This window comes from Pygocentrus nattereri, chromosome 4 (assembly GCF_015220715.1).
Source record: "Pygocentrus nattereri isolate fPygNat1 chromosome 4, fPygNat1.pri, whole genome shotgun sequence".
NCBI classification, from domain to species: Eukaryota; Metazoa; Chordata; class Actinopteri; order Characiformes; family Serrasalmidae; genus Pygocentrus; species Pygocentrus nattereri.
This window is the reverse complement of record NC_051214.1, coordinates 39,607,898-39,618,958: the sequence shown is the minus strand read 5'-3', so window position 1 is coordinate 39,618,958 and position 11,061 is coordinate 39,607,898.

Below are 11,061 nucleotides of genomic sequence, written 5' to 3'. Positions count from 1 at the left end.
AAAACTGAATACTTTTGAGTTTCTACATGGTTTTTCTCTCATCAGAAGCAGTGAAACTTGTGAATTCATGAGCTAATGAGAAAGTATAGCTTAAAAGAGTTTCTGTGACATTAAATATGAATGGAGCTCTCTGAAGGTTACGATCAATCTTAAGGGAATATCAGATTATATAATGTGAAATGACACCCTCTTTAATCTTTTATTTTAGAGTGAACCTAAAGGAAAAGTATGGCTATGACGGTATAGATGAGCACAGATTGTCTGCTTCGTTCATGCATTCTTGAATGTCACTTTGTAGTGCAACTATGTCTTTAGCTTGATGGGAAAGTGATGCTTTTCCAAAAATAAGATATTTTAAGGTGCACTTAGTCATTGCTCACACAGGCCTTCCTTTGTGCAAACACAGCTTGTATAATCTCTGTAGAAAAGCATTGCCAGTAGAATGGGATGGTATGTGTCAGCCACAAGGTCAACATGCCCAATGTAAAGCCTCAGCAAGAGGGCCTGAAGTCCACAAGTGCTGGGCTTTGCAGCAATGGAGTGGAGTTCTCTGGAGTGACGGAGCACCATCTAATACCTTTGGGATTAGTTGGAGTGGAGTTTGTGATCCAGAACTAATTATACAACATCAGTATGTAGCTGAATGCTATAAAATGTCCCAACATCTAGTGAAAAGCCTTCCCAGAAAAGCAGAGGCTGTTACTGCAGCAAAGGGGGACAAACCGTAAGCTCATGGTGTGACAGTTATTTTTAAGTGTTTTATAAAGTCAACTTTGGATTGGAGAAAAGTAGATATTCTGAAATGAAACAAACGCTGAGTCAGACGGTCAGCAGGGTCAGAAAAGGAAAGGAAAAAAATGAAAAGACATGAAGTACTACAGTATTTGCTGTTGTCCATTTTCTGTAGTCTCTTATGTATTTTGAAAGTTTGATGTTTTAAATGTATTTTTAAACTTTAGGATGTAAACAAGGCCAGGCATTGGTTAGCAAGTTTAGCATGTAGCCTTTTAGCCTCCAGATTGCTTTCACTTTTATTCCATTTTCACAGCAGAAACTAAAGAAAAAGATTTAAGGAAGTCCGATTATTATTAAAATAAGCCCATGTATGAGAGTTACCCCCTATCATGTGAGCAAGAGATGGGTTGTGTGTGTGTGTGTGTGTGTGTGTGTGCGCGCGCGCACGTGTGACAAAAAAAACCTTTAGAAAACAGTACAAATACTACCAGATATCTAAACTGTCTCGCTCTCTCTCAACGTGGGTTGCAGCTTTAAACGAACTGAAAAAACTCTTTAGTGCTTATTTTACAACCTGTCCAAAAAGCTAATGAGCGAAAAGTGATGAGAAGAAAGACTGATGACATACATGATATTACACCATGGATTGTACTTAATATGACCAAGGACATAAACCAGCAAGGTAAAAATGTCCACTTTGATTTCAGGTTGACTGTAATACTGATGTTTGTTTCATGCCATAGAAAAGACTTTCTAACCAATGTATTTAGATTTATAGTGCAGACACTGTCGATTTTGTTGCAACATTCTGTGGAAGACATTAGGCTTGTGTGTTTTAGCACTAAAATGAGATGGACCACCATTTCCTGTGTTAAATGGGGGTGATCCATATGTAAAAGCCTGCATTAGACCGCTTCAGATGTGGAAACCCTGTAGATGGGCATTGATGGCATGAATTATGAATGTGGCCTGGGTTTGAAGGGTTCCAGCTACTGTCCATTTGTGCTGATGGCTGCTGTTGGCCATGAGCGCATAACAACCCATCTGTCTGTGAAAGTGGATAGTTGGGTGAATTATTAGTGACCAAATGATGACGAACAATGACACAGCATAAAAAAATCCTAAGGATTTAATTGGACTCAAGTGTTGGTTAAACTGCATTTAAATTGTTCTCACCTGAACCTGATGAGTTCAGACAGTGCTCGCTGCACTGTTAGAAATAAATGTACCATGCAGGTACATGACTTGTTCATCATTGTACAAACAATGTAAGCGTACCCTCAAAGGTGCAACAGTGGTTTAAAGGTCCAACTGTGTGCCTTAAGTAGGTTTTTCCTAGTGGAAAAGTGTTTTTGTATCTTTTTATAAACTAATGTTTCAAAACAGAACAATAAAATAAAAAGCCTGAAGATAAGATGGGGTGTGTGGAGTCACATCATTTCAATGGATTCTGGTACAATTATGTTCCCTGACTAAAGGTACTGATATGTACCCCTGAGGGTACCACCACAGCGACAGTGTCGTACCTTTTTTTCCTGAGAGTTCTTGACAGTTTAATCCATGCCTCTTTTATTAATTAATAACAAAAACATTTTACAGGCTATTATTTTAGGTCTTAGTTCACTGTTGACTTGGCAACAGCTACTGCAGCATCTGCTGAGTGCTTTTGCAAAGCTGAAATGGTAAAGGTTTCATGCTTGAAGCACTTTGCGAGCTTCATTCATTAACCCCTGAAAATCCCAGGCTTATTACATACTAAGGCTTATTATTCAGTAACTACAGGGACTTCAGTGCAAACTGGCTGAGCTATTCTTAGGCTATAGGACTGTGCAATAAAACTTTGGGCTTGCCGGTTGGCTATTCAAGAGGTTAATTTATGTTTCAGTAGATTTACATTTATACCCTTTGTGTCCAAATGTTTGTAGACATCTGGTTTTCAAATGTTTCTTCTGAAATCAAGGATATTAACAGGGAGCTTGTGTCTCTTTGCTGCAACAACAGTTTCTACTGTTCTGGGAAGGCTTTACACTAGATACTGGATCATTGCAGACAGGATCTTGTTGCAATCGACCGCAATAGTATTAGTGAAGCCAGGTACTGATGTTGGATGATTAGTTCTGGATCATAAACTCTACTCCATCTAATCCCAATGTATTGGATGGAGCTACATTACTGCAGAGAACACAGTTCCACTGCTCCATAGGCCAACACTTTATACTCCTAATGTCCTCAAGCCAGAGATGGGCATGGTGACCTTAGGCTCATGTGTGGCACCTCCATGGTGTCCCATTCTATTTGTCAGTGCTTTTCTATGGAGGTTATACAAGTACTTTGTGTGAAATTGACAACCTGGGTCAGAAGTGGGTGCATCTCAAAGTAGTTGAATTCACTAATCAGATAAAGTGTGTAAACGTTTTTCAGTTGACTGACGAAAATGGCCCGAGTTTGATTTGTTTTTGCTCTTTTAGAGGGTATATTAGCTCCGGGTGATGTTTTCTTTTACACAGCCTCTGGGGTTTGTGGTAAGCCCGGTCTATGCAATATCTATCGTTCAAACCTCAGTGGAGACAGGTTCTCATGGGGTGGCTTAAAAACCAGCCAACTTCATTTCTGCTTGACAAAAAGAAAAGTTCGTAGAGATTAGAGCAAATGCAGCTTCTCCCAGCATTAGTCCACTCGTTAGCTCCTAACAGGGGGAAAAAAGGCAGGATTAAAGAAAGAAGTGCTCCAGTTCTTTACCTTAGAGTGTTTCCAAAGAAAACCGACTCAATTAGAGATAAAAGTGCAAAAACAAGCTAAAGTTTGAAAGTATGTGCTTGTATATGTACTTAAAATCTAAGAACGTGAACACATGAACTCCAGTTCAAACCACAAATCAGTTGTGATGGGTATGAAGACAGACAGAGCTTGAAGACATTTCAGAGAAGCTCAGTATTAGCCGCCAAATTACTGTACATCCCTACAGGGTAAACAGTAGGAACTGTCACAAATAAAACACTGGAAGCTGTTTTATCACGTTCGCGGACAGCTATGAGAAGACTAATGAGTAGGCAAGAATGATTTTGGATCCATGACAGCATGATTACAAATAAAATATTATCCATAGTGAGAAATGCTCAGGGCCTCTAGGTCGTCAGAGAAGATCTAGTGATTTCTGTGAAATGAAAATATACATGTCTCGTTTTAAATGAACTGAATGATTTAATTGAATCATTGTGATAGTCACATTTAAGCTCTGCAATTATTGTAGTAATTCTTTTATTTCGTTGTTAAGTTAATTAGCCAATCATGACTTTTTTTTCTTCTCCATGGTTTGTAGGCAGAAACAGACAAGTTAGCTTTCTCGTTGGTTAGGCCTTCAGGAGCTGGACAGAAGGCTTTACTCTTTAGATTAGCTTCCACCACAGTACAGACAGTGGAAGCAAACAGTCATGTTTTGATTTACAATGCATTGGACCATGTTTAAGTAAAAAAAAAAAAAAAACATTCCAGGCCATCTGAAAGTCCTGGGTATGCCACTGACTGAATACATGATGTCTAACCCGATTTGTTAGTATTTAGAAATTGAAAACAGCGGCGACGGCTCTATGGCAGGGCTTTTTCCTAAAAGACTCACTATGAAACTACAGTACACGAGGTCAAGTATATGTGTTAATGTATGTTAGAAGTGTCAGATTACACGAGATGTCTTTTACAAGCTTAAAATGTCCATGTTTAATCTAGAAAAGCCAAAAAAGGTTCACATGTCTCACTGTTAGCTTAGTGTGAACATACAGGTTAAATCCAAAATCCACACTCACAGTTATTAGTGTTTTCATAGAGGTGTTTTGTTTTTTCTCTTTTCTAATTTTCGACCAAATTTGACATTTGTGGTTTGAACTGAAGTCTTAGTCTGGTTTGCCACCAGTTATTCAGTGTGACATTTCCACATGTTGATTGTTTTCACCCAACCACGTGAGAGTTTAATATGGAAACCAAGCGCAAAAGCAGAAAGAAAACTTTCTTTTTTGATGAATCCACTTCATGTCTATGTGAAGCTTATACAGTGCGGTAATAAGCTGGATAAATTAGGCTCCTAAATTGCACTACATCAAAATGTAGTTTTCTATTGTATTATGTCCAGTTTGGACTGGGCTCAACAATTTTATATTCGAATGTTTGGCAAATAGGCCTTTGCAGAGGCTTCAAATATTAGCATGTTTGTTTGATGAATGAACAGATGCTATAGATAAAAAGAGGGATGAAATGCTCATGCTGTGTTGGACATTTATTTATATATTTTGGGGGAAATTTAATAATTAATTTAATTGATAATTTGCTGGAATAATATTGCAGAAACTACTTTAAATCCACAAATATCTAGACAAAAAGCACTGCAAATAAGATTGTATGATCAGCAGCAACTGCACATGAGCGTAAGATCACCATGCCCAGTGTTAGAGGGGTACAAAGACCCCCACAGCATTCGCCTGTGGAGCAGTGGAACTGAGATCTCTGGAGCGATGCAGCTTCATCCAATATCTTTGAGATGAGCTGGAGTGGAGTTTATGATCCAACACTAATCATCTATCAATACCTGACCTGCTCTTGTGGCTGAATGCAATCAAATCCTCAGGAATGTTCCAACATCTTGTGTAAAGCCCTCCCAGAAAAGTAGAAGCTGTCACTGCAGCAAAAGGGAACAAACTCCCTATTAATTCCCTTGTTTTCAGACGAAACAGTTGAGCAGATGTCTACAGACTTTTGAGCATATGTTTTTCTCAGTATAGTAGAATCTACCCAAGTCAAACACAGATGCTTGAAACAACTCAAGAACAGTGAGGCAGAGTGTAGTGCATAAAAACATGAAGGTATGTAAGAGAGCATCCTGTAGAACCCTAAAAAGCACTGCTTACACTCTGTGATAAGGAACGCTTTAGGCATTGATAAACAGTCCTCTTATGGACGCTCTCCTCTCAGCAGACTTGCTTCTCGAGCAAGTGTTGATAACAAAGCTGTTCTCCACAAAGCAATGAATGGGGAGTGAATCAGGCTCTAAAAACAGTCTGCCTCACAATATCCTGCATTAGTCCATACATAGTGCTTAGTGCTGTTTTTCCACATTGAGAGAATGGTGTTCTAAAGGTTTTGGTAGCCAGCAGTTTAGGGTAGACTAATACCAATGCTATAAACCTGTTGATGTGTATGAAACAAAGTAAACATGTTCCTGTAGGCCCAGAGCAGTGTTTTCCAAACTAGTTGTAAGAGATCACCAACTATTTTTAATAATGATGATAATGATAATATGGCATTTATGATGTGACATTTATATAGCGCTTTTCAAAGACTTGAAGAGGTTTACTGATTGCACTTTGGATAATTATGAAACGTCAATATTAAACAAACCACACAGATGAGGAAGTAATGATATGGGTTATAATAGATTCAACACATGAGAAGGTTGTATGCAAGAGAAAATAAATGTTTTATGGTTGCATTTGGACAAAACCAGAGAGTTTGACTGTTGAATATGTGAAAGCAGAGAGTTCCAGAGGTGTGGAGCATATCTGGAAAAAGTTTGGTCACCAAAGCTGTGGAGGTCAGAAAAGGGAATAGTAAGCAGTCCAGCTATAGAAGATCGGAAAATGCGTACAGGCTTGTAAATTGGAAGGTCAGACAGATAGAAAGGAGCAAGATTGTTGAGAGCTTTGTATGTGAGGAGAGAAATTTTGAACTGAACGCAATATTTTATGGGAAGTCAATGGAGCAAATGTTCATGTACTATGTATTCACTGAAGTTAGTGAATTTGCCAATTAGTAAATTCATCTTCTTTAAGGTGCCCCCATTGCTGATAGCATTGTCAGTTGAATGAGATGCTTTTGAGCCTAAGGTCACTAATGCCTAATGAGCCTAATGAGTGTCGGCTAGAGGGGTATAAAGCCCCCCAGCAGCATTTTGCCTCGAAGCAGTGGAACTGCATTCCCTGGATTGATTCAGCTCCATCCAAAACATTGGGATTAGATGGAGTAGAGTTTGTGATCCAGAACTAATCATCCAACATCAGTAGCTGTCCTCACTAATGCTCTTGTGGCTGAATGCAATCAAATCCTCCCTGCAATGTATCAACATCTAGTGTAAAGCCTTCCCAGAATTTTAGAGGCTGTTACTGCAGCAAATTGGACTAAAGTCAGAACACAGACTCAAGTGGTACTCAAGTCAGATGACGAGTAAGTGAACTCAACCAAAGACTTGCTTAATCATTTCATTAGAGATTAACAGACAAAATGAAGGGTTTCATGCAGTAAATACACTGTTTAAAGAAAAGGCAAACAACTTGCAAGAAGTGTAGGTTTATTTCGGTCACACACTAAACTCGACTCACACTCGCACATTTCAGACTCGTAATTGGGCTCACACTCCTACCACAGAGACTCGGAACTCAACTCACACTCACACCCCAGAGACTCGGATCTCAACTCACACTCGCACCCAAGAGAATCGGAACTCGACTCACACTCGCACCCAAGAGACTCGGAACTCGACTCTCACTCCTGCCCCAGAGACTCGAATCTCGACTCACACTCGCACCCCAGAGAATTGGAACTCGACTCGCGCTCGCACTCCAGAGACTGGGAACTCGACTCACACTTGCACCCCAGAGAATCGGAACTCGACTCACACTCACACCCCAGAGACTCGGATCTCAACTCACACTCGCACCCGAGAGAATCGGAACTCGACTCACACTCGCACCCAAGAGACTCGGAACTCGACTCTCACTCCTGCCCCAGAGACTCGAATCTCGACTCACACTCGCACCCCAGAGAATTGGAACTCGACTCGCGCTCGCACTCCAGAGACTGGGAACTCGACTCACACTTGCACCCCAGAGAATCGGAACTCGACTCACACTCGCACCTGAGAGACTCAGAACTCGACTCTCACTCCTACCCCAGAGACTCGGAACTTGACTTGTACTCCTACCCTTTAGACTCTAAACTCGACTTGCACTCGCACACTAGAGACTCAGAACTCCACTCCCACTCCTACCCCAGAGACTCAGAACTTAACTCCCACTCCTACCCCAGAGACACAGAACTCGACTCACACTCCTACCCCAGAGACTCGGAACTTGACTTTTACGCCTACCCTTTAGACTCTAAACTCGACTTGCACTCGCACCCTAGAGACACTGAATTTCACTCACACTCCTATCCCAGAGACTCAGAACTCGACTCACAATTATAGCCCAGACCCTCGGAACTCCTTGCACTCCTACCCTTTAGATTTTAAACTCGAATTGCACTCATCAGACTCAAGGAATGATTTGCACCTCAGAGACCTTAAGACCTGCAACTCAAAGACTGTACTCTGAGTCGCAAAACAGAGGGCCAAAACTCAGACTCTCACCTCAGAGACTTGAGACTCTGTTTGGACTTCCATCCAACCATCCCATCCCAACATTGCAGCCTATTTACCTACCTACCTACCTACCTTTTCATCCATCCATCCATCCATCCATCCATCCATCCATCCATCCATCCATCCATCCATCCATCCATCCATCCATCCATCCATCCATCCATCCAGCGCTAACTCCAATAAACAGTATTTATATTGTATATATAAATTTATATTTATATTATATTTTTTATTTTAAACTTTTCATATTATTCATATACACACAAGTGCAAATTGGACACGCTCATGCCCATGGAAGTAAATCTGAAGCCAGTGACTGCAGGTGAAAAAGTGTTAGCTGAATGATGGGTTTCAACATTCTCAAAGGCGCTGATTGAAGAATTTTATGACGGTTTGTAATAAAAGATGAGAAAGAAGACGAAGCTAGCTAAATGCAGACTTGTCTCAAAATTAGGCTAGAAAATTTTTGTGTCTGAAAGCTTCAAATGTATATTTCTTTATTTGAATTTCACAGTACAGAATAAAATGCGAGACTTTATTTGATCAGAAACCAATAAGAGCACCAAATAAACTGCCTTGATTTAATATTTTTTAATGCTCGCTTCATTACTGTTACCTTTATTAATTAGTTCTACTGTTGTAGCTTATTTTTTTACCTTATTACTCAAAGTATGAGCTGCATTACATATGTGAGAGCTACTGCTTCTTCTTCTTCTTATTATTATTATTATTATTATTACTTCTATATTATTATTATTATTATTATTATTATGTTTGTGGCCTAACATCTTTTCTACACATATTGACCAGTCTGGAATGATGGAACCCAAAGTAACTGTGCACTAGCTGAGGGTCCTGGTTGGGGGCTGCTGGTGTGGACATTATTTTTTGATGTTTCATGTTGTTGTGATGAATATAATTACATGGAGTGGCGCTGACCCGATGTGAGGTACTTACTTAGCAGCCCTTATCTCCTTGGTCACACGTACTCAGACAGCCTTGCCCCTTCAGCCTCCGTGTTCAGAGCTCTATTACCTGCCCTTTGGAGCTTCACAGCAGCGTTTGCATTTATGAGTCACATTAGTCTGGACTGGGCTGGTGGTGAGCAATGCAGCTACTCATCCATCTCTCTCGCTCTCTCTCACTTTCTCCCTCTCTCTCCCCTACCCCTTTCTCTCCATCCCTTCTTCTTGCATCATTTCTTTTCATCTAGAGTTGAGGAGAAAAGAGAGAAAAAAATGCTCTTAACACCCAAACACCATCAGGCCTCCCTGTGGGTGTGTAGGAGCATGGTGGTACTGCAAGGCCTCTCACAACCAATTAAAAACCAGAGAGAGAGAGAGATGGACTCTATCAATGAGGTTTAGCTGCTTTGAAGAAATGACCCTGAGAGCTGTGTATAAGCTTATCAATCAGCTATTAATCTAATAGCTTGGTGCTTGGCTATATATCATCAGTACCAACTTATTGGTGTCACACCATGATATTGATTTTCAGGTTTAGAGGTGTCAATATACTGTACTGCTCATAGACCACTTTTCATGCATTCAGTGGCTACTGTGACTGGAAATTAAATGCAAGTTATTCATTTTTCAGCATCAGGAAGAAATAAAAACAAAACACATTTAATGTTTTAATGTCTGTGTTGGTGGTCTACCAGGTTTTGCATGGTTGTTAGGAGTCCCATATTAACTAAAGCTTTTAATCATTTTTTGAACTGATCTTTTTTTCCTTTTCCAGGTGGGTTATTTTATATCTAATCTCCTCAGAAAAAGTGCCTGAAAATGAACAACATAATGGCTATTTTTATATAAGTGAAGGATGGACTGTGTCTTTTGTTTAATAATGTACAGTGACCTCAAAAAGTATTAGAACACTGTTAACCCTTGGCAAACAACATTCTGTAGGTTACTTCATAAAATGAAATCTGTTTCAGAGAAAAATACTTTTACCACAGCATCAAACTGATGGTGGACTCTTTGTATAGAGAAAACCAAAAAAACTCCAGGCTGCACTGAAGTCCTGTTGGAGCTGGATTAGATTTACATGGGAAGGTGCTGAATTTTGAGTGATTTACTGACGAGATCCCTGATTTTAATCCAGTATGAATCTGCCATGTCTGTAGTTTTTGCAAGTCAGCAAAGTACTTGTAAAAGTGAATATTCTTTAGTTCGCTGAACTCAGAGCTTCTCAGTAATAGTGGTCCTGCTTCAATCAATAACAGCTAAAATAGAGTTTAATATGACCCAATTTATTAACTCCCCAAGTTCATGAAAAGACTTTTGCAATCTATAAATTGACAGTTTTCTCCTGCCTTGCTGCCATATTTAACATTTAGCTGCACAAATAAATGAAACAACGCAAAGCAGGAATAAATATAAGTTAGAAAATGATCACTGAATTGTAAAATTGAATTGCATGTAACATTTTGCTTAATAAAAACACACTAACATTATAGGCAGATCTCTGGAGGGTAGAACATAATGCAAGAAAAATGTAGGGGTAACACTGTATTTTGCCTTGGTCCTTTGTAGATGATTAATAAACTCTTAACAGATTATCAGTAACACACCAACAACATATCAGTGAAGTAGCAGTGGTGAAGTAGCAGTGGTAAATATATTGAAGATGTTCTGTTGATACATTACATTAAGTAAATGTATTTTTGATACGCTGTGTGAAGTAGACTTCATATGATGGTTCCATTAACCTAAGCCACTCTTAAACCTCAACCCAAAACTTAGTCCTAACCCTCACCCTTGTCCTAACCTTAACCTCAACCTAAAACCTAATCCTAACCCTCACCTCTAATCTAATGTTTTCATCTAATAGTCTCTTAGTTTACATCTAATGTAATCTCCAGTTAAACTCCAGTTACACAATAGTTTCAGCAGCATATCTATAACAGTTTATTCCAGATGCTG